The following is a 24,862-nucleotide window of genomic DNA, read 5'->3' as shown; positions in this document are numbered from 1 at the left end:
GATCCCAGCATGGTGAACAGCGTCAAGGATCCGCAAATAAGATGGCCTCGCTGACCCATATACTGTGCACCCATAGTCCAGCCGTGAACGCACAAAAGCTCCATAAAACTGTAGGAGACGCGCCCTGTCCGCGCCCCAAGACCTGTGGCTGAGGCACTTGAGGATATTCAGTGCCTTCAGCGTTCTGGCTTTCAAGTCACGTAGGTGTGGCCGTCATGACAACCTGGAGTCAAAAATTAGGCCCAGAAACCGCACTGTGTCTCTAAAACGTAGGACAGTATCCCCCATATGCAAGGCAGGCAAAGTAAAAAGATGACGAGAACGATTAAAATGAACACAACCACACTTATCGGCAGAAAACCGAAAACCCGTCTTTGTAGCCCACTCCTCTAACCGCCGCACTGTTAGCTGCAACTGACGGCTCACGGTTGCAACACTGGAGGAGGAACAGAAAACAGCAAAGTCGTCCACAAATAAGGAGCACTGTACTGGACTCCTCACTGTAGACGTTATACTGTTGATGGCTATGGCAAAGAGGGTAACGCTTAAAACACTGCACTGGGGGACACCGTTCTCTTGCTCAAAGCGATCCGACAATGTGTTACCAACGCGGGTCCGACGAAACCGCTGAGACAGGAAAGACCGAATGAAAATCGGGAGGCGGCCACGAAAGCCCCATTGATGCATTTGTGCAAGAAAACAGTGTCTCCAAGTAGTATCATATGCCTTACTGATATCAAAGAAGATACCGATACAGTGATACTGACGGAGAAAAGCCTGCTGAATAGCCGCCTCTAGGAGGGTCAGGTTGTCGACCGTGGACCGAAATTTTCGGAATCCACACTGAAAGCGGCTAAGGAACTGTCTGGTCTCTAACAGCCAGACCAGACGCCGGTTAACCATCCGTTCCAGGGTCTTTCCGACACAGCTTGTCAAGGCGATACTACGATAACTACCGGGATATGTGCGGTCCTTTCCTGGTTTGAGGAGAGGGATGAGAATTGCCTCCATCCACGAGGTGGGGAACACTCCTGTCTGCCATATGAGATTAAAACATTCGAGGAGAATTTCCTTTGACGCCGCTGGCAGATGTCGACGCATGGAGTACCGGATGCGGTCGTAACCTGGTGCAGTGTCAGAAGTCTCAGTAAGTGCCGATTCAAGTTCCCACATGGAGAAAGGGGAATTGTAGGCCTCAGAACTGTTCGACCGAAAGTCCAAGGTCGCTCTTTCGACAGTCGCACGGTAGCGACGAAACGCTGGATCCTGATTTGTAGTGGCAGTACTTTGTGCAAAATGCTCTGCCAGCGTCTGAGCAATGGCTCTGGGTGTCGTTTGGAGGCATCCCTGGTTCAGGACAGCAGCTATTGGTAAACGGCTATGTTTACCAGAAATCCTCCGGATGGCTTCTCACGCTCTTGTGGAACAAGTGGAACGGTTGATGGAGTCCAGGAACTCCTGCCATGACCTTTTCTTGCTCTCTTTAATGACACGACGTGCCCTGGCTCTCGCGATTCGAAAGGCGGTAAGATTGACCGCTGTTGGGCGGCATTTAAATCGGCGAAGAGCCGCACGCCTGTCCCGGATGGCTGAACGGCACTCTTCCGTCCACCAAGGCACAAGGCGCCGCTTAGGAGGGCCAGAAGACTGTGGTATGGACAGGTCAGCAGCATGATGGACCACAAGCGTGATGTGATCCACCCATTCCTGTACGTTATTGTGGCGGTCAAAGACAGCCAACCGAGTGAACAGTGGCCAGTTAGCCCTACCAATCATCCACGATGGTGGCCGCGGCTCTAGCAATACACCATCCAGGAGATGAATGCGGATAGGGAAGTGATCGCTGGAATGAAGGTCGTCAATGACCTCCCAGTGAACAGAGTCGGTGAGGGTTGGAGAGCAGAAAGATAGGTCAATGGCTGAGAATGACTCTGTAGCAGTAGAGAAATGAGTCGGAGTACCTGTGTTGAGGATGCACAACACTTGAGATGTTAGGAGGCTCTCCAAAATTCGACCTCGAGCGCAAAGATAAGTGGAGCCCCACAGGACATGATGGGCATTGAAGTCTCCCAGGAGACGAAATGGTCGGTGGAGTTGGTCGATAAGATCTGTGAGAGCGTCTAAGGTCATTGCATCCAGAGGGGGTAAATAAAGGGAGCAAACGGTAAGCCTCCGAGGTGAATGAATTTCAACTGCAACTGCTTGCAGGTCAGTATCCAGGGGGAGGGCAGAGGAGTGGTGGTCATTATTGACAAACACAGCGACTCCGCCTTTGGCCCTTTCTCCAGTCAGGTCATCTTTGCGATATGACGTATAGCCCCTTAGTACAGGAGCATCAGATGGTTTTAAATGCATTTCCTGTAAACACAAGCACAGGGGACGTTGCCGTGCTAGGAGGTTCAGTTCCTCCACATGTGCCCGGAATCCATTCATGTTCCACTGTATAATGGGAGCCATCTATCAGGGCGGGAGTATCTTCATTCTCACTTTCTGTTGGGGAGGAGAGCCCACAACAGGTGGAGGCTCAGTTTTGGGGCGAGATGATTGCCCCAGTCTGACATCAACCTCAATCGCCTCAGAAGAGGAGTCGAGAGAGACGTCAGAGAGAATGACATCCACATCAGGAGACTGTATAACTGCAGTCTCCTTTAGTGGGCGAGTCTTCACCTTTGTCTTTGGCTTCGATGTTCTGGCCTGAGGTGGCATTGGAGCCAAAACCTCAGAAGCAGTAGGGGGTGTAGCAGTGCTGGGCAGTGCACAAGGCTGGATCCGGGAAGGGGCAGGAAGTTCCATGATGTCAGCTACCACGGCCTGGTCAGAAGGCCGGGGGGCAGCAGCAGGCTTCACAGGAACGGCAGCAGCACACGTACATTGACAAGCGCAGGTGCTAGTGCTGACAGTAGCAACCTCCGTTTGTGTAGCGGCATCGGTTTTCAAGACTGGTTGTTTGAGAACGGAAGAAAAGGAAGCAGCGAACGTGGGCGGCTGCATGGACTTGTAGATTTTCTTCGCCTCACCATACGGGATGCGTTTTGTAGGTTTTAGTTCCTGGATTTTCCGTTCCTCAAGGAAAACTCTGCATTCCCTACTCCACACAGGGTGATCCCCAGAGCAGTTGACACACTTGGGAGGAGAGGAGCAACCAACTCCCTCATGGGCGGCTTTACCACAATTCCCGCAAGTGGCTTCCCCTCTACAGCCGAGAGTAGTGTGTCCAAAGTGTTGGCATTTAAAACACCACATGGGGTTGGGGTAATAAGGCCGTACACTGAGACGTAGGAAACCTGCCTTCACATGCTCTGGCAATTTGGTGGTGTTAAATGTAAGGATAAATGAGTCAGTCCTTATGAGAGCACCATCCACCCGTTTCATAATGTGTTGCACGTCGACAATTCCTTCCCGGGACCATTCAGCCTTCAGTTCGTCTTGGGGAATGTCAACGAGATCTCTGCAAGTCACAACACCCTTGCTGTAGTTCAAGGTGTTGTGAAATTCAGTCTCTATCGCAAACTCCCCAAGAAATTGTGCCTTCTGAAGGTTCTGGACTTGCTGGAAGCTAGATGTTTCAACCAACAAGGTGCCATTTCGCAAGCGCTTTACAGATTTTAATGTGCCAGCAATACCTTCTAAGCCCTTCTGTATATAAAATGGCGAAACTTTTTCAAAACTCCCATCTTTTCTTTTAATTATGAAAAACACATTCTGCGAAGCAGAATGCGTTCTGTTACTACTACCTGAATCAGGAGGACTGGTTACACGAGCCCTCTTGTTGGTTTGGGTGTTAGAACCCACCAACGGTCCACCCTTTCCGCTGGCAGGAGAAGAATAAAAGTTCGAGGGTTCCATCTCGATCCCACGAGCAGCTAGGGAACTAGAAGTCCACCTAGACAGAGCCCCGCGTGCCTAGGTAAGCCTTATACAACTGGAGCGCGGCAGGTGCCCCAGAGGTTGCCCGCTTGCGACTGTTCCACCCCAACAGCCATGCATCTTATAGGCGCGCAGCACACCGTAAGATTGAGGGGTTTTTATAAAGGTTTACCTTCCTCGCAATCCAGGCGGTCAAGCCAAGATTACCATTCCCCACAGCACACAACATTCCACCGCCGCGCCATGCGGTGGTCGCTGAAGCATGGCCGGGGTTTATGGTGACAGGAGACTGGCGGCGCTGGCCAGTCCCCAGCTCAGGACCCCGGGGTCGCCAAGCCCGTAGTCAGCAAATGAATGCTGAGCCCCTGGGGGGTTCAGTATAGATAAGACGGGTGGAGCGATTGGTTGAGTTCAGTGACATTTATACGAGTCACTTCCACAACAAACCATTTCACGTAATACGTTGCGAACCAGTATCATAAAGATAGGAAATCATCAGAAAAAGATCATTTCGCAGTAAACAAAGACCGACAGCTACAAATTAGCACAATAGGTAAATTAATGTAAATGTCAATAACACGTGACTCTTATCCCATTAATTAGACTGATGTAAGAAGTGGGTAGCAGACCTGGAAATATCTAAAACAATAGAAACAAGGTGAGAAGTCAAGCAAACAAAAACCAAGACAAGCTACCTCATACCAAAGTTTTACCTTCAAATAATTTAATGCTGACAATTCTCAGATATTGGCCAGTCGGAAAACTTATCAAATTTAAAAAAGAAATAATTTAACCGTAATCGTTATCTCTCTCCCTCTCTCTGTCTCTCTGTGCAATCACATAGATTTGTAGAAAAAAAAGATAACACTTGACATTTAGAAAACTTTCAAACTTTCCTGAAAAGTAAATGCGGCAATTATTATTTTTAACCAGGGCAAGACCACGTGCAAGGCAGTTAATCCCACCATCTAATTTTTAGGCTAACAGGTATCCAGAAAATTTCCGACAGGAAGCCACAGCCAATGGCTCAGTACATGTTACCAAATATCAAAGGCTATAAGAAGCAGTTCCTTCCTGTACTGAATGCCTGGCGGGGCGCCTTTACATCCAGTCCTTTGATATCCACCTCAGAGGTCCGTTAAAAATACAGAATATAAGAATATCGCGGATCGCACCTGGATAACACTGCACATTCCCGATGCAAGAACGAAGCCGAATTTCCTGTCCGGCGGGATATTTCACGTGCGATGTAATTTCATCCACAGTCTGCTCGTGCTCCAGCTACAGACCACGGAGCGGCGCGCAGCAGCCAACCTCTTCTTCTCACGCACACTACAGGAAGACGGGCTGCCACTTCGCAGCGCCGGACAGCATCCCGACGGCCAGCAGCAGCTTCCGCCTCTTAGCACACGCGGCCGCCACACCGCCCGTGCTCGTTTTCGTTTTCCGAGCCCTGCGCTCTGTCAGATAAACCACTCCTAGAGGAACGAAGGGTCATCTTTCTTGTGAGGCAGGCCCGACAAGTAGCGGTGCACGCGTCGGGTGTCGCAAGCCCGTTTGCTAACAGGATTCATTTTCCGTAGCGCGGCCAACGCTGTCTTTTCACATCTGGGAAGATACAGAAATTATTCTGCACAGTTTTACTTCGATTTGCAGCAATAAAAGCGGGTTATACAACTCATTTTTGTCACGTTCACAGTCATAAAGCATTCTTTATCCTGCTACCTAACATTAAAAAACGGTTCGATTACAATCGATTCGGACATATAATATACAAATGCGAATCGGTCACACGTGGAATCGGCAATTTCGGTTACAATGGACAGCTTGAAGAATTAATGCTTAAATACCTCGAAAAGAGGTGCAGAAAGCTAATTACGGCACATTACTCCACTATATCGATGGACAGTTCCTCTAGCGGTGTTCTATGATACAGTCACTTTTTTTTCACTCCCCAAAAAGGGGTGGGCTGGTGGTGGCACAATACGCCGCTCTTCAGCCAAGAGGGTTACAAAAAACAGAAACACATGATAAAAGAATACATTACATAGAATGGTATAAGGGGATGAATAAACAAGAACAAAAATAGATGAGTACAAATGGTAGATTTAAAAACAATATAGACGAGAGCCACACACACATGCAGAGAATGAACACTGTGAATCGTCACGAAAACAAAGAAACACCACAGTGGGAACACAAATGAATGATGCCAGCTACACTATTGTGTTGGTGGAACTTAGCACTGCACACAGCACTGGAGAAACACGGACACCACAACGAAAATGTTAAAAATCACTGCACCAAAGGGACCTACCACTGGGTGAAGGGAGGAGGGGGAAGAAGAGGGAAGGGGAGAGACAGAAGGAAACCAGAATGGGGGGTAGGAGGGGGGCAGTGGAGAGGAGAAGGAAAGGAGCCAAAAGCTGGGGGGGGGGGGGATGAAAAGTCTAAAGGTATTTGGCAGGGGAAAAGGAGGAAGAAGGGAAGGGGGAGAGGGAGGGACAGAGGGAGCCCTGAGGAGTGGGGGAGGGGTAGATGGAAGGTACAAGGACATCATCTGGGAGGGAAGTTGGCGGAAGCCACCTTGGGCGAGGGTATGGAGCGTGTGGAGATGAGGTGGGACACTGTGGTACACTGTGGTACAGGTGAGGCAGTGGGCTAGGGTGGGAGAGGGTGGGGGAAACCAAAGGATGGGGGGAATCCAGTTTGTGGGAGACATATAGGATCTGTATTCGCTCAAGGAACAGGAGGAGATGGGGGGAGGGAAACAGATCATAAAGGATCCGTGTGAGGGACGGGAGATGGATGCGATAAGTGAGGCCGAGTGCATGGCACTCAAGGACTTGGAGGGATTTAGGGATTTGTAGTAGGTGGGGGGGGGGGGGCAGAGATTCAAGCGGGCTGGGCATAACATAGGATGGGGTGGATGAGGGACTTAAAGGTATGTAGAATAGTGGAAGGATCTAATCCCCATGTTCGACCACAGAGGAGATTGAGGATACGGAGACAGTTATGTGCCTTGGCTTGGATACAGTCACTTGACGATAGAAATATGAACGTAGGGTGATAATGGAGACTGTACTACTATGCCACGCCACTGGCTCCGATCTGTTCTACGGAGTGCAGTAGAGGTGGCAAAAAATAACGTAATTGATAAAAATACCCGGTTACTGAGAAGTAGCAGTTACTGTGATAACCATTCATCTGATACTGGCAGTTTTTTCGCATCAACTCATCTAAGAGCTGTCTACTATGGAGAGGGATAGACCATTTGGAAGGTGACTGCTCGCCATCTGTTGATAGTACTGTGTACCATTTAGTGCGCTCTCACTACTTTCAGTAGAAACTATTTACTAAAGTTAATGTCAGAGCGTTCGCTGATAGGAGCTACCGTGAAGGCATTGCACATGTAAGGTCGTTCCCTTGAGTCACCGCTCTGTGTGTCAGTTTAGTTTGGGCGGGTGGTACAAATAGTTAACACATGGAATTCGAGCGACTATGGAAGTAACTGTCATAGGTTGATATTTCTCTCTGGCGGTTATGGTATTCGCTCACAGTTCACGTTCTCTGGCAGTTAGCGGGTGTACCACTACTGGTGACCTGGAAGTTGATAACTGTGTCCCTGACTCTATTTAAGCGTCGTAGAAGCTGGTGATATTTTCAGAGAGGATAGTTACTGCAGTGAACAAAATATTTTCGTACTGCTACGGAAATAACCGCTGGCCTTCGGGGTTCCAGAGAGTTTACAAATAATGGGATTCTATTCTACCCATTTCTTGTATTTCCGGAACAGGTGTCACTCACTTTCACACCTGTGGTTGCCTTGGAGTGTACTGGTTTTCGTTTCGTCTTCTTGGTTTTCTCTGTGTTGTTGCCATTAGGCTGTAGTACTAGCAATAGTTTAATACATGGAAATGTAAAGTGTATGCAACATGTAAAATTTTTTAGCTGTTTTCAACTTACTGAAATATTTGAGTCTTGCAGTTCACCTACAACTGGAAAATGAGTATCTTCTCAAAGTATATCCCTAATGCGTATGGCATCATCATGATGAAAAAGTGCCGGTGCTGTATCAGATGAATCTCATTAAAGTGCCTCTTATCAACTTGTGCGATTTACTGAAACATGGCTTTGTGGTTTTACTAAGAGAAAAATGAGTTTTCTGTTTTCAAATGGGCATATTTTATCTAATTAATTTTTGGCCATTGACTTTGAAACATTTTATACACAGTATTGAGCACATGAATTTTGCACAGGAAAATTGTACAATGGAATATTTACTTCAGACACATTATGGCAATGTAACGATTTCATGGAGGCATATTTGGAATGAATACAGGCACGCTTACAATAACCAGGTCAGATACTTTGTCAGTGGTATTGAAATAAAACTATAGATTTACTCATGTTAGGGCTTCCTAGTACTTCTGCATACAATATGAACGCTTCTGAATAATGTATGCGTTTTTGTTTTCAAAGAGCTCAACTCAGTTCATTTTCTGTTATGTTAAGCAACACTAAACAACTTTGTCACGTGCACTCAGTGCTATGTTGAGGTTCTGTTTTATGCAAAACGTAGCCTTTCATTTTGAGTGCTTACCTGTCGCGTCCATGATTAACTCTGTTACATATTCAGATAGTCAACTGTAAACTGTAAAAAAGAAAAATAAGTCGAAACAAGCAGGTGGCACCGACAGTTTATGTGTTTATTATTGCCTCATATTTTTGAGAGAATGGGCAAAGAAAAGCAAAACATGGAATCGACAGGTAAAGTATTCCTCAGGACAGGAAATTTTGTTATTGAGTAATTTCTGAAAACTTAACGCAAATTCGTATTCCCAATACCAATACTATTAATTCAGACACTCACAATATGGATACCCAAAGAAGAATGAGATCAACAGAGTAAAAATGTTATCGTAATGTCTGAAGTGTTTAAATCTGTTCCCTTACGAGACCAACACAACCAGTCGTCCACTGGAATTTTGCGAATAATAATGCCAAACGTAAGAGGTAGGCAACAAACTGAATGCTTGGAGAAATTAAGACCCTCACGGTAGCTGAAGGAATCGGACAGTTTTCAAAATCTCACGTAAAACTGGGATTAGCGTGCTCACACTTCGCTCAAATGGACTATCTCGTCCAAGAGTAAACTAATCTATCACGTTACATATATTTTTTTGCTGTGTTACGAGGTCGTACACCGATCCTATTAAGTGAACAGCATAATAAATTAAGTTCCGAATTCTACCTACAGTATTCAGCTTACATATTAGCTCATACTTAAAACAGCACGTTTTTGACATTTCACAGTGCTGCGGCGAAGTTCCGCTTATTTTCTGTTGCAGCTGCTAGGATAATATTTCTAGTAGCGACCGATAACCTACATATACAGGGTGAGTTCGATCATGTGTATCGGAGAGCACCGAATTACGTAGGGATCCAAAGGGAACGGTGATGGACCTTAGGTACAGAAGAGACTGGAACAGCACATTACGTCCACATGCTAACACCTTTTTATTGGTATTTTTCACTGACGCACATGTACATTACCATGAGGGGTGAGGTACACGTACACAAGTGGTTTCCGTTTTCAATTACGGAGTGGAATAGAGGGTGTCCCGACATGTCAGGCCAATAGATGTTCAATGTGGTGGCCATCATTTGCTGCACACAATTGCAATCTCTGGCGTAAAGAATGACGTACACGCCGCAGTACATCTAATGTAATGTCGCCACAGGCTGCCACAATACGTTGTTTCATATCCTCTGGGGTCGTAGGCACATCACGGTACACATTCTCCTTTAACGTACCCCACAGAAAGAAGTCCAGAGGTGTAAGATCAGGAGAACGCGCTGGCCAATTTATGCGTCCTCCACGTCCTATGAAACGCCCGTCGAACATCCTGTCAAGGGTCAGCCTAGTGTTAATTACGGAATGTGCAGGTGCGCCATCATGCTGATACCACATACGTCGACGCGTTTCCAGTGGGACATTTTCGAGCAACGTTGGCAGACCATTCTGTAGAAACGCGATGTATGTTGCAGCTGTTTGGGCCCCTGTAATGAAGTGAGGACCAATGAGGTGGTCGCCAATGATCCCGCACCATACATTTACAGTCCACGGTCGCTGTCGCTCTACCTGTCTGAGCCAGCGAGGATTGTCCACGGACCAGTAATGCGTGTTCCGTATATTCACTGCCCCGTGGTTTGTGAAACCCTCTTCATCGGTAAACAGATAGAACTGCAACGCATTCTCTGTTAATGCCCATTGACAGAATTGCACTCGATGATTAAAGTCATCACTATGTACGAGGGTTGCCCAGTAAATAATGCCCCATATTTTTTTTCTCCAGAAGTATTTATTCCACAACAATCAAATTTACATATGTGAAAGACTGATGTTTTGTCTACTTGCTTTATTTTTCCACATAATCTCCTTCAAGTTCGACGGCCTTTTTCCAGCGAGACACAAGAGCGTGTATTCCCTGCCGGTAAAAATCTGTACTCTGCCTACGGAGCCAGGTTGTCACTTCGTGAATCACTTCTTCGTCATCGGCAAAACGTCTTCCACGAATGAAATTCTTCATTGGCCCAAACAACTGAAAGTCTGAAGGAGCCAAATCGGGGCTGTAGGGTGGATGGGGTAACACTATCCAACCCAGTTTCGCGATGTGTTCACAAGTCCTCAAACTTGTGTGAGGACGAGCGTTATCATGCTGAATCAAAACATCCTGTGGGTTAACATGACGCCCAAGGCGCCGGAAGCGCTGCTTAAGTTTGTCTAATGTTTTGACATAAGCCTCTGAATTAATGGTACTGCCTTTTGGCATCACATCAATGAGAATTACGCCCTCGCAATCCCAAAACACAGTCATCATGACTTTTCCGGCTGAAGGAACTGTTTTGAATTTTTTCTTCTGTGGAGAATAAGCATGACGCCATTCCATCGATTGTCTTTTTGTTTCGGGCTCAAAATGATGCACCCAAGTTTCATCACCTGTCACAATCCGTGACAAAAAGGCCTCCCCGTCAACGTGAAAGCGTCGCAACAAGTCGAAAGAAATGTCTTTTCTTTGGGATTTGTGATCGACAGTAAGACACCGAGGAACCCATCTTGCACACACTTTTGAGTATCCAAGCTGATTGATAATCACATCCACACTTCCTTTGCTTACTGACAACTCCAGTGCCAATTGTCGAGTCGTAATGCGTCGATCCCGTCGAATGAGAACATCAGCCCGCTGCAACATGTCAGGCGTGACAGCCGTGGGAGGCCTTCCCGACCGCGGCAAATCTCGGAGCTCCGCAGCACCGCCCTCTGATGCTTTCACCCTCTGTGCCCAGCGACCAACAGTACTCCTATCGACTGCAGATGTTCCGTAGACTTTGCACAAGCGTTTATGAATATTGCCCACGGTTTCTTCCTCTGCTACGAGAAATTCAATCACTGCACGTTGTTTATGACGGATGTCACCTGCAGACGCCATTTTAGAACATTCCTACACCACCGCTCTCTGTCGGAGGAAATTGAAACTTTGCGTACACACGCGGAAAACTTCAAATAACTCGCACCTAAAGTGTCACATTTCTAATGTTTTTTATTTCGGAGAAAAAAAATATGGGGCATTATTTACTGGGCAACCCTCGTAATTGCTGATGTAGCGACACATGAAACGGGTGAAAGCGGTGACGATGCGGTATGCGCATGACACTACTTTGACTCGGTCCACCGGCTCTCGCAATGTCCCGTGTACTCATGTGTGCGTCAACTTTAGGTTACAATATCTCCGAATGTAATTAACATTTTACAATGCAACAAACGGCACTGATTACGTATTTGTTTATATGTTCAGATGTGCTAACAAAACTAACGTGGTTCCATTTTAAATAACGTAGGTTTGTGTTAAAAAACATACTTCCGTGCATTTTTATATGGTTTGTATTCAACAATTACACTAGACCCTCTCCTCACGTTCAGTCTGTGGAATCGGTTCGTCAGTATTTGATGTGGTTTACGAAATATATCCAGCGGTAACATTAGGTGACTCACCCTGTACATACACTCCTGGAAATGCAAAAAAGAACACATTGACACCGGTGTGTCAGACCCACCATACTTGCTCCGGACACTGCGAGAGGGCTGTACAAGCAATGATCACACGCACGGCACAGCGGACACACCAGGAACCGCGGTGTTGGCCGTCGAATGGCGCTAGCTGCGCAGCATTTGTGCACCGCCGCCGTCAGTGTCAGCCAGTTTGCCGTGGCATACGGAGCTCCATCGCAGTCTTTAACACTGGTAGCATGCCGCGACAGCGTGGACGTGAACCGTATGTGCAGTTGACGGACTTTGAGCGAGGGCGTATAGTGGGCATGCGGGAGGCCGGGTGGACGTACCGCCGAATTGCTCAACACGTGGGGCGTGAGGTCTCCACAGTACATCGATGTTGTCGCCAGTGGTCGGCGGAAGGTGCACGTGCCCGTCGACCTGGGACCGGACCGCAGCGACGCACGGATGCACGCCAAGACCGTAGGATCCTACGCAGTGCCGTAGGGGACCGCACCGCCACTTCCCAGCAAATTAGGGACACTGTTGCTCCTGGGGTATCGGCGAGGACCATTCGCAACCGTCTCCATGAAGCTGGGCTACGGTCCCGCACACCGTTAGGCCGTCTTCCGCTCACGCCCCAACATCGTGCAGCCCGCCTCCAGTGGTGTCGCGACAGGCGTGAATGGAGGGACGAATGGAGACGTGTCGTCTTCAGCGATGAGAGTCGCTTCTGCCTTGGTGCCAATGATGGTCGTATGCGTGTTTGGCGCCGTGCAGGTGAGCGCCACAATCAGGACTGCATAGACCGAGGCACACAGGGCCAACACCCGGCATCATGATGTGGGGAGCGATCTCCTACACTGGCCGTACACCACTGGTGATCGTCGAGGGGACACTGAATAGTGCACGGTACATCCAAACCGTCATCGAACCCATCGTTCTACCATTCCTAGACCGGCAAGGGAACTTGCTGTTCCAACAGGACAATGCACGTCCGCATGTATCCCGTGCCACCCAACGTGCTGTAGAAGGTGTAAGTCAACTACCCTGGCCAGCAAGATCTCCGGATCTGTCCCCCATTGAGCATGTTTGGGACTGGATGAAGCGTTGTCTCACGCGGTCTGCACGTCCAGCACGAACGCTGGTCCAACTGAGGCGCCAGGTGGAAATGGCATGGCAAGCCGTTCCACAGGACTACATCCAGCATCTCTACGATCGTCTCCATGGGAGAATAGCAGCCTGCATTGCTGCGAAAGGTGGATATACACTGTACTAGTGCCGACATTGTGGATGCTCTGTTGCCTGTGTCTATGTGCCTGTGGTTCTGTCAGTGTGATCATGTGATGTATCTGACCCCAGGAATGTGTCAATAAAGTTTCCCCTTCCTGGGACAATGAATTCACGGTGCTCTTATTTCAATTTCCAGGAGTGTAATATTAAACACCAATAACCGTTCAAACATCAAATGAAATGTACCGGACAGTTAATTAGCTGAGGTTATTGCATGATTCATACGACACTCCTGCCATTTCGCAAATGCTTCAAATGGCTCTGAGCACTATGGGACTTAACATCTGAAGTCATCAGTCCCCTAGAACTTAGAACTACTTAAGCCTAACTAACCTAAGGACAGCACACACATCCACACCCGAGGCAGGATTCGAATCTGCCACCGTAGAGGACGCGCGGTTCCAGACTGAAGCGCCTAGAACCGCTCGGCCACAACGGCCGGCGCCATTTCGCACTACACGCATGTATATAGATAACTAAACTGATGGATTCCACCTACTTCGTTATTTAACTTTAACCCCGCCTGTAGTATTCGGTAGTGAAAAACTGACAGTTGTTTATCTTTTTTTTTGTCATCTGTCTACTGACTGGTTTGATGCGGCCCGCCACGAATTCCTTTCCTGTGCTAACCTCTTCATCTCAGAGTAGCACTTGCAACCTACGTCCTCAATTATTTGCTTGACGTATTGGAATACAGTTTTTGCCCTCTACAGCTCCCTCTAGTACCATGGAAGTCATTCCCTCATGTCTTAGCAGATGTCCTATCATCCTGTCCCTTCTCCTTATCAGTGTTTTCCACATATTCCTTTCCTCTCCGATTCTGCGTAGAATCTCCTCATTCCTTACCTTATCAGTCCACCTAATTTTCAACATTCGTCTATAGCACCACATCTCAAATGCTTCGATTCTCTTCTGTTCCGGTTTTCCCACAGCCAATGTTTCACTACCATACAATGCTGTACTCCAGACGTACATCCTCAGAAATTTGTTCCTCAAATTAAGGCCGGTATTTGATATTAGTAGACTTCTCTTGTCCAGAAATGCCTTTTTTGCCATAGCGAGTCTGCTTTTGATGTCCTCCTTGCTCCGTCCGTCATTGGTTATTTTACTGCCTAGGTAGCAGAATTCCTTAACTTCATTGACTTCGTGATCATCAATCCTGATGTTAAGTTTCTCGCTGTTCTCATTTCTACTACTTCTCATTACCTTCGTCGTTCTCCGATTTACTCTCAAACCATACTGTGTATTCATTAGACTGTTCATTCCGTTCAGCATTTAATTCTTCTTCACTTTCAATCAGGATAGCAATGTCATCAGCGAATCGTATTATTGATATCCTTTCACCTTGTATTTTAATTCCACTCCTGAACCTTTCTTTTATTTCCATCATTGCTTCCTCGATGTACAGATTGAAGAGTTGGGGCGAAAGGCTACAGCCTTGTCTTACACCCTTCTTAATACGAGCACTTCGTTCTTGATCGTCCACTCTTATTATTCCCTCTTGGTTGTTGTACATTTTGTATATGACCCGTCTCTCCCTATAGCTTACCCCTACTTTTTTCAGAATCTCGAACAGCTTGCACCATTTTATATTGTCGAACGCTTTTTCCAGGTCGACAAATCCCATGAAAGTGTCTTGATTTTTCTTTAGCCTTGCTTCCATTATTAGCCGTAAATTCAGAATTGCCTCTCTCGTCCCTTTACTTTTCCTAAAGCCAAACTGATCGTCACCTAGCGCATTCTCAATTTTCTTTTCCATTCTTCCGTATATTATTCTTGTAAGCAGCTTCGATGCATGAGGTGTTAAGCTGATTGTGCGATAATTCTCGCACTTGTCAGCTCTTGCCGTCTTCGGAATTGTGTGTATGATGCCTTTCCGAAAGTCAGATGGTATATCGCCAGACTCATATATTCTACACACCAACGTGAATAGTCGTTTTGTTGCCACTTCTCCCAATGATTTTGTTTATAGCTGTTAAAAATAACGGTAATACAGAAATAACTGTGACCGTGATAACGGCTACTCCACAATGACCGTTTGGCTCACCTCTGTGCACGCGGCTGCTAGCGACGCAGCCACGCTTAGGGGTAGGGAGTGTACTGCTGCCTCGGGGAGGCAGAACTGGGTGCAGCTGTCCTGCGGGGACCATTAGGCGCTAACAAGCGCACCTCAGGCATGCTCTCCCCTCCTCACATTCTCCTCCTCCTCCTGGGAAACTCCTAGGAGCAAATTGTCACTCTGTTCTGGTGCCATCATGCTGCGATCGAGCCAGTTCCTCGGAAACTAAATACACAACTAGAAAGAATTAGGGGAATGCGACTTTGCGCATCTGCAATACTCCACTGAGTAGTAATAGAGCACGGGGTATGTGGCCAAATTATGCCTTCACCTTTAACAAATGAAATACATATCAAAACATCTCTCCATCCTGGATACTTTGCACAAAAAAAGCTGAAATAACCGACAGCTGTCGAAAACAAATTGTAAACTATAATTCATTCCGTCGTCCTGGGCTTTTTACTGGACTTCAGCAGCATTGATAATGTGTCTTACTGGCTGACAACTATGAGGCATGGCTACAGAGGTCTACATCTACATCTACATTTGCATGGATACTCTGCAAATCACATATACGTGCCTGCCAGAGGGTGCATGGAACCACCTTCACAACAATTAATTCTCTATTATTCCGATCTCGTACAGCGTGCGGGAAAAAGGAACACTTATACCTTTCCGTCCGAGCTCTGATTTCCCTTATTTTATTTCTCCCTATGTAGGTCGGCGTCAACATAATATTTTCGCATTCGGAGGAAAAAGCTGGTGATTTCGTGAGAAGATTCCACCGAAACGAAAAACGCCTTTGTTTTATTGTTGTCCACCCCAAATTCTGTATCATTTCAATGACACTCTCTCGTATTTCGCGATAATACAAAACGTGCTGCTCTTCTTTGAACTTTTTTGATGTACTCCGTTAATCCTATCTGGTAAGGATCCGACACCGCGCAGCAGTTTTCTAATAAGAGGACGAACAAGTGTCGTGCAGGCAGTCTCTTTAGTAGCTCTGTTACATTTTCTAAGTGTTCTGGCAATAAAACGCAGTCTTAGGTTAAGCTTCCCCACAACATTTTCTGTGTGTTCCTTCCAATTTAAATTGTAAGTATTTGTAATTCGTAAGTATTTAGTTGAATTTATGGCGTTTAGATCCTTTTAGCACTCATATGGATGACCTCACACTTTTGATTATTTAGGGTCATATGCCAATTTTCGCACCATACAGTTATCTTTTCTAGATCGTTTTGCAGTTTATTTTGATCTTATGATGACTTTACTAGACTATGAACCTGAGAGTCATCTGCAAGCAGCTTAAGGTGGCTGTTTGGACTGACTCCTAAATCATTTATATAGATAAGGAACAGCAGAGGGCCTGTAACACTACGTTGGGGAACACCAGAAATCACTTCTGTTTTACTCGATGCCTTTCCGTCAGTTACTACGAACGGTGAGCACTCTGACAGAAAATACACAGATCCAGTCACATAACCGAGACGATATTTCAACAGCACGCGATTTCACTACATGCCACTTGTTTTGTACAGTGTCAAACCGTTTTCGAAATCTAGATATACGAAATCTATTTGTTCCCTTCGTCAATAGCACACAACGTTTCTTGTGAGGAAAGAACTAGTTGTTTCACAAAAACGATGTTTCCTAAATCCATGTTGATTGAGTGTCAATAGACCAGTTTATTCGAGGTAATTCATAACGTTCGAACACAATATACTGCATGGGGGCTTAATTATTAAATTTGAAAATAATTTTTAATTTTCGTAGCTGTATGTCCGATTACGTAGTCTCATAAACGGTTGGCCCTGACTAGTTTTAGTACGCAATCTGACCGCATAGAATAACAACAAAGAATGAAATGAAAATTTTCGTTAACACAATTAATTAATTAAGTCCCCAGCAACTATAAAACCTACGAAACCAAAGCACAAGTATAACTGTTCTGTGTGTGGAAGTATGACTCAACGTACACATCTGGCACGGTTCTTCTTCAATAAGACAAGAAATTTCAAATACCATTTATACTGAAGTGATAAAAAAAAAATTAGAAATACTATAATTGCGGAAGAAAACCAGAATTACACTCTAATACAAGAACACAAGCCAGATGCTTTGTTGACTGAACCTGTAATGAGGCATTATTTACGACATTAAAATAATGAAAAAAAAACAGAATTTTGTTACCTTCATATATATTGACGAAAAGCACTCTGATCATTACAATATCTGCATTAGAACAACATCTGCTGTCTATCCCACCAAACAACTGCATAAAACATGGGACAAGCACTCTCCACTACGACATCTCAGCAAGCACACTACCACCTCTCGACAAGAACTTTTCACTAGCACATCTCAACAAGCACTGCCTACTACGAGTCCTCGACAAGCACTTTTCACTACGACATCTCAGCAAGCACTCTCTACTACGAGTCCTCGACAACCATTGCACTCCGCTACCTCTCAATAATCACTGCCAGTGGAGGCGGCCGAACAAAACTCTCTGGCGCGATCTCTGGCGCTGTGGCTCAGTGTAGCCACCTTTCAATACATTCCAAAATCCTGCTACATATCGACATTAATGATATGGGCCTGTAATTTAGTGGATTACTCTTACTACTTTTCTTGAATATTGGTGTGACTTGTGCAACTTTCCAGTAAACCTGTGCCTTTCGTTCCCATTCTTCAATCAGAGCCCATGATAGTTACTGGAGAGACTTTAGTGGAACAGGACGACCACGAACATCTTTGTCAAGCGTGTCCCACACATTCACGGTGGGGCTCAACTCACAACCCAACCCCAGTCACTACATTACACCGATGCCCGAGCTTCGCAAGACATTCCTGCTGACACCCGAGGCATTGGCACTGGCATTAGGAGGAATCCTGGGCCACCACCATCATAGCAGCAGCCACCACGTGGTACAACAGGCTCTGTCCGTTGTACTGCGCGGTAGTAAGGCGACCATGGACTACGACAAAATACTTACAACAATGAAGCCTCTCTACAACATCACAGCATCTTGGGAATGTGTCAGATTCCCGGCCGCCTGGAGTGACCGCGCGGTTTGAGGCGCCATGCTACGGATTACGCGGCTTCTCCCTCGGGCATGCGTGTGAGTATTGTTCTTAGCATAAGTTAGTTTAAGTAGTGCGTAAGTGTAGGGACCGATGACCTCAGCAGCCTGTTCCCTTAGGAATTCACATATTTTTTGTCAGTTTCCTGGACACATTTGGCCGGTATCGCTCAGCACGCGTCCCTGCACGCAAACACTGCCATCAAATTTTGTTTTAGGATATCGGCATTCGTCTGTAAATAACACGTTTCGGCAGTGACGAAGTTGCCACTTGGCGTGGGAACGGCCGAACTGGAAAGAGCTGCAATACTTCTGAGTTCGCATTCGCTATGTTTCCCAAGAAATAAAGTAACCATTAATTAATTAACAACTCTTCAACATTTTAAAGACAATTGAATAAACAATTAAGACAGAAGGACAAAAAATTAACACCAAGAGGCGCCAGGACAACGACCTAGGGCCCATACGTTTAACAGATTACGCTCTTTATTACAAGGTTATAACGCAATTAATAATCATCCCACATTCTCATATACACTGAAGAACCAAAGAAATTGGAATATCTGCCTAATATCGTATAAATATCATTTAGGACCAAAAACGACGTACGAGGTGTGGAGATCTCTTCTGAATAGCACGTTGCAAGACATTCCAGATATGCTAAATAATGTTCATATCTGGAGAGTTTGGTGGCCAGCGGAAGAGTTTACACTCATAACAGTGATCCTGGAGTGTGGCGAGTCGCATTGTTCTGCTGGAATTGGCCAAGCCCGTCGGAATACACTGAATGGATGCAGGTGATCAGAGAGGATGCCTAAGCACGTGTCACCTGTCACAGTCGTATCTACGTACATCAGGGGTCCCATATTACTCCTACTGCACACGCCACACACCAGCTTGAAGAATCCCCGGGTTAGATCGATGGTCCATGGGTTCATGAGATTGTCTCCATACCACTCCACGTCCATCCAATCGATACAATTTGAAACAAGACTCGTCCGAGAGGCAACACGTTTCCAGTGATCAACGTCCAACGTAGGTGTTGACGTTTTGACCTCACTAGTAATTGTTTGAGGATTGACATACTTTACCTGAGAGCTCTAGTTTATGTTTTGTAAAGAACATATTGTGTTCTGCACTGAAGACGAGTGAAGAGAATCGTTCAATATGACCGTAGACTGCTGAAGATTTCAATTCTGGGCCAGCAACAAGTGTCAGTGTGCAAACCATTCAACAAAACATCAAACGATATGAGATTCCGGAGCCAAAGGTCTACTCGTATGCCCTTGACTGCACGACACAAAGCTTTACGCCTCGCCTGGGACCGTCATTGGACTGTTGATGACTGGAAACATGTTGCCTGGTCGGACGAGTCTCGTTTCAAATTGTATCCAGCGGATGGATGTGTATAAGCATGGAAACAACCTCATGAATCTATGAAACCCGTATGTCAGCAGGGGCTGTTCAAGCTGGTGGAGACCCCTGATACGTCTAGATAGGACTCTGACAGGTGCCATGTGCGTTAGCATCCTGTCTGATCAGCTGCATTCATTGATTTCCATTGCGCATTCCGACGGACTTGGGCTATTCCTGCAGGACAATGCGACACCCGACAAGTTCACAATTGCTACAGAGTGGCTCCAGGAACACTCTTCTGAGCTTAAACTCTCCCGCTGCCCACCAAACTTCACAGACATGAACATTATTGAGCATATCTGGGACGCCTTGTAACATGCTGTTCAGAAGATACCCCAGCAATATTTCAGATATCAGTCGAGCCCGTGCCACGTCGTGTTGCGGCACTTATGCGTGTTCGCGGGAGTCCTACACAATATTATGCAGGTGTACCAGTTCCTTTGGCTCTAAGTGTATTTCTAAATTGTATTTGCAGCCGTGCGGAATGGCCGCGTGGTTTGAGACGCCTTGTCTCGGATTGCGCGGCCACTCCCGCCGGAGGTTCGAGTCCTCCCTCGGGGATGGGTGTGTGTGTTGTTCTCAGCATAAGTTAGTTTAAGTAATGTGTAAGTCTAGGGACCGATGACCTTGGCAGTTTGGTCCCTTAGGAATTCACCCACATTTGAACACATTTATATTCACCATTTTTTAAAAATTATTATTTCATAAGAATTCCGATGTTATTCAATCTGTACACTGAGCAGTCAGTAAAGGAAACCAAAGAAAATTTTCGAGTAGGAATTAAAGTTCTGGAAGAAGAAATAAAAACTTTGAGGTTGGCCAACGACATTGTAATTCTGTTACAGGTACCAAAGGACATGGAAAACCAGTTGAACGGTATGGACAGTGTCCCGAAAGGAGGACGCAGGATGAAAAAGGAAAACAACGATAATGTAATGTTGTCGAATAAAATCAGGTGATGCTGAGGGAATTAGGTTAGGAAACGAGACATTTAAAGTAGTAGGTGAATTTTGTTTTGTAGGAAGCAAAATAACTGATGATGAATGAAGTAGGAGTGAAATTTGTTAACATCGAATATACATTTAAGTGTCAGGAAGTTTTATTCTGAAAATATTTGTATGTAGTGTAGCTATCTGTGGAAGTGAAACATGGACGACAAGGGGTTTAGAAAAGAAGAGAAGCTTTTGAAACGTGGTGTTACACAAGAATGCTGAATATTAGTGGAATAGATCACATAATGAGGAGGCACTGAACAGAATTGTGGAGGAAAGGACTTTGTGGCACAACCTGAGGAGAAGAAGGGACCAGATGATATGAGACATTTTGAGTCATCAAGGGCTCATTAATTTAGTACCAGAGTGAAACGTGCGGGCTAAAGTTGTAGATGGAGATCAGGAAATGAAAGTTGTGGCAGTTATTTGGAAATGAAGAGGCTTGCACAGGATATAGTGGAGTGGAGAGCTGATCTAAACCAGTCTTCAGACTGAAAACTACAATACGAGAATTCCATAACATTCTGTGCCATGCATGGGTTATATTAGTGACTAGCTTCGCAGTCGATATAGATGGCTATTGGGAAACCTCTCTCACGGGCCGCCTGGCAACTCATGGAGATGGTTCTAGCAGGTGGCGGTAGTGGGCGTTAGAGCGCTGTTATAGAGGTTGGCATGAGCCTTATGGTGAGGAAGCGTGGTTCTCGCCGATTGGATTCTGCTACCTGACGTAAGGAGATGATGCTTCTTGTCCACAACTCTGGTGGACGTGTTTATTTTTGACCAAAGCTGATCATAGTGGAATTGCAACAGCCGTAACCAAGGCCAGTGTATGAAACTTCCTGGCAGATTAAAACTGTGTGCCGGACCGAACTCAAGACCTTTGCCTTTCGCGGGAAAGTGCTCTACCAACTGAGCTACCCAAGCACGACTCACGTCCCGTCCTCACAGCTTTAATTCCGCCAGTACCTCGTCTCCTACCTTCAAAAATTCACAGAAGCTCTCCTGCATACCTTGCAGAACCAGCACTCCTGGTAGAAGATCTCGAGTCTCGGTCTGGCACACAGTTTTAATTTGCCAAGAAGTTTCATATCAGCGCACACTCCGCTGCAGAGTGAAAATCTCATTCTGAAAGCCAGTGTATGTCATTATGGCAGTTCTCAGTGAAAGAACGGCGCCTTAACCATCTGTTACTGGTTTAAATTAATGGATTGCAGCTTTACTGGTGAACTTCAAGCGTTGCCTAGTGTCTAAGTCTGGGACAGTGACAAGATTGTTAGCAGTAGCAAACACCTTGCCTTGTTAGTCGGTACACGTTGTTCATTATCCTGTTCAAGATTACTCTGAAAGTGGCCGAAAATTTAGTTGGTTTGGTGTGTGATTCACAAGTTTGCTAGCGTCACGCGACCTTCCTTCTTTGAGTGAACTTTTACATAAATTCGTTAAGCGATTTATCGCCATCTGTTACGTTTCTTTTGATGTACGGATTATCTAATTACTATTCGTGATTTTCAGGTTGTCACTAAGCTCATTTCTGTTCTGTAAAGGAAACTATAATTAAATGTGGCCTTTGACTCGTGATACACAATAAACGCAATTGGCCATTGAAAATATAAGCCTTAGAATTCATGCCTTCAGGGTTGATTAGTACGCTTGAAGGCGGTACGTACCATGCTTACACTGCATTCTAATAGTGGTTTATCTTACATGTTAGACCGTGGTTCTTCTTGCGGCCAATTAACTGTTATGTCTGTTGTTTGCCGGCCGGCGTGGCCGTGCGGTTCTAGGCGCTTCAGTCTGGAACCGCGTGACCGCTACTGTCGCAGGTTCGAATCCTGCCTCGGGCATGGATGTGTGTGATGTCCTTAGGTTAGTTAGGTTTAAGTAACTACGAAGGCTTTCCCGCCGTAATAATTGATAATATTCTTCTCGGGCATGCAGCCGGATCATAACGTCTTCGTGACAATATTTCTGCGGTCCAACTGGCCGTCATCTTCAGGTGGCAGTGCTGGTGCACGATCTCGCCGGAACTGACTTCCCAGCGCAAGCGGCGGCCCCTATATAGGCCGCAGAAGACCCACAACGCGTGCGCCAGAAGGTGCCGTAACTGCCCCCTAGCGCAGTAAACATACCGCGTCGCCAGTGGTGGAAACAGGCGAAATCGAGATGTCGCTGTCAAAAATTAAAATTTTTTTATTCCGACGATAGAAACACAGACCGTTGTTTTTTAATGTCAGATAACACCGGGTCCCAAGTCTTACTTAAGAGAATCCATAGAGATTCGTTTATCTGACAATCTTATTAATAGAGACAAGGGTTATCTTTTAAGTAAGACTTGGGACCCGGTGTTATCTGACATTAAAAAACAACGGTCTGTCTATCGTCGGAATAAAATTTTTTTAAAAAATTTTTAATTTTTGACAGCAATATCTCGATTTCGCCTGTTTCCACCACTGGCGGCGCGGTATGTTTACTGCGCTAGAGGGCAGTTACGGCATCTTCTCGCGCACGCGTTGTGGGTCTTCTGCGGCCTATATAGGGGCCGCCGCTTGCGCTGGTAAGTCAGTTCCGGCGAGATCGTGCACCAGCACTGCCACCTGAAGATGGCGGCCAGTTGGACCGCAGAAATATTGTGTCATGAAGACGTTATGATCCGGCTGCATACCCGAGAAGAATATTATAGGTTTAAGTAGTTCTAAGTTCTAGGGGACTGATGACCACAGATGTTAAGTTCCATAGTACTCAGAGCCATTTGAATCATTATTTTTGTTAATGCGTGGTGTGCTGTGGCAAGCCTTGTTTATTGAGTTTCTGTCTAGTTGTTAATGAGTTCATTGCGTACGAGTTATTTTTAACGATATGTTCGTGCCGTTTAAGGTGGACACTGTTGATTCAAATTGAGCTGTCTGCTGAACTGTCATTCATTTTTTTGCTAAACTCGAGTTAGGCTCATTTCTGGCTTCAGGTCAAGAAGTGTAAGTTTTATTTTCTTCTCCTATTCCTTCGTAATGTTTCTGTATTTACTGATGTGTGTAACATTTCATTTTGGCAGCGTAGTATGTGTATTCTTTAAGGTGAAGATTAATGGCCTTCCACCTCAAGTATATGTTCCTGTTAAAGGCCGAGTTATATGGGCGAACTGTTGGGATTATTACCACTATTTGCTATTTTGCTGTTTATTTTTTTTGGGGGGGGGACGGGGGGAGGGGCCGGGTGCGACTAGTTCCACCATTAACTATACGGGGTGGTGGGAAATTCATGTTACAAACTTCTAGGACATGTAGAGGGTAGTGAGTACAGAACATTTTGAACACGAACCCATGTCCGGAATCGTATCGTTTCTGTTCTACTACAGTTTCATTTCAGATGTGTGCCTCGTCAACGTCTGCTTAGGGCAAGAGAAACGTGTCAGAGTTCCCTGTCCTGGTATGCAACAGGGTACTACGTCAAACGATCCCCAGATGCCACTTACTGTCCGCTTTGCTGTGAGACCGAGTCGATACCTGTGCATCACCGATAGAAAAAACATGGTGCAGTACAAGTTTGCGGAATACACTGACGTGCTCCTTCTGCGTGGCGAAGCTGGAGGTAACGGAAGAGCTGCTAGTCGGCTGTATCACGCACGTTTTCCACACCGTCACACTGCATCACACAAACTGTTTGCCCAAGTTACACAACGGCTATGAGAAACGGGTGCCTTCACCGTGAGGAGGCAGGACTCTGGTGCTCCACGGCGACGCCGCACTCCCGAATTTGAACAAGGTGTACTGCGTCGCACTGAAGGTAGCCCGTCAACGAGTTCGCGAACAATTTCGCGTGCAACGGCTGTTAGTCACAGTACCGTCTTGGACGTCCTGCATGGGCAACAATTACATCCGTACCACTTACAAAGGGTACACGCTATGGGTCCAGCAGACTTTCCACAGCGCGTCGCCTTTTGCACACGGTTCCTGAACCATTGCATCGACGCGCCCCTGTTTCCAAGTAGAGTTCTCTTCACGGATGAATGTAGGTTAAGAAGGGATTGTGTTCTGAATACTCGAAATAGCCATGTCTGGGTGGACGAAAACCCTCATGCCACGCATGTTCAGGGATTTGC

The sequence above is a fragment of the Schistocerca piceifrons genome, chromosome 9 (genome assembly GCF_021461385.2).
Source record: "Schistocerca piceifrons isolate TAMUIC-IGC-003096 chromosome 9, iqSchPice1.1, whole genome shotgun sequence".
Taxonomy (NCBI): Eukaryota; Metazoa; Arthropoda; class Insecta; order Orthoptera; family Acrididae; genus Schistocerca; species Schistocerca piceifrons.
The sequence above is the reverse complement of the archived record's forward strand: the minus strand, read 5'-3'. Positions refer to the sequence as shown.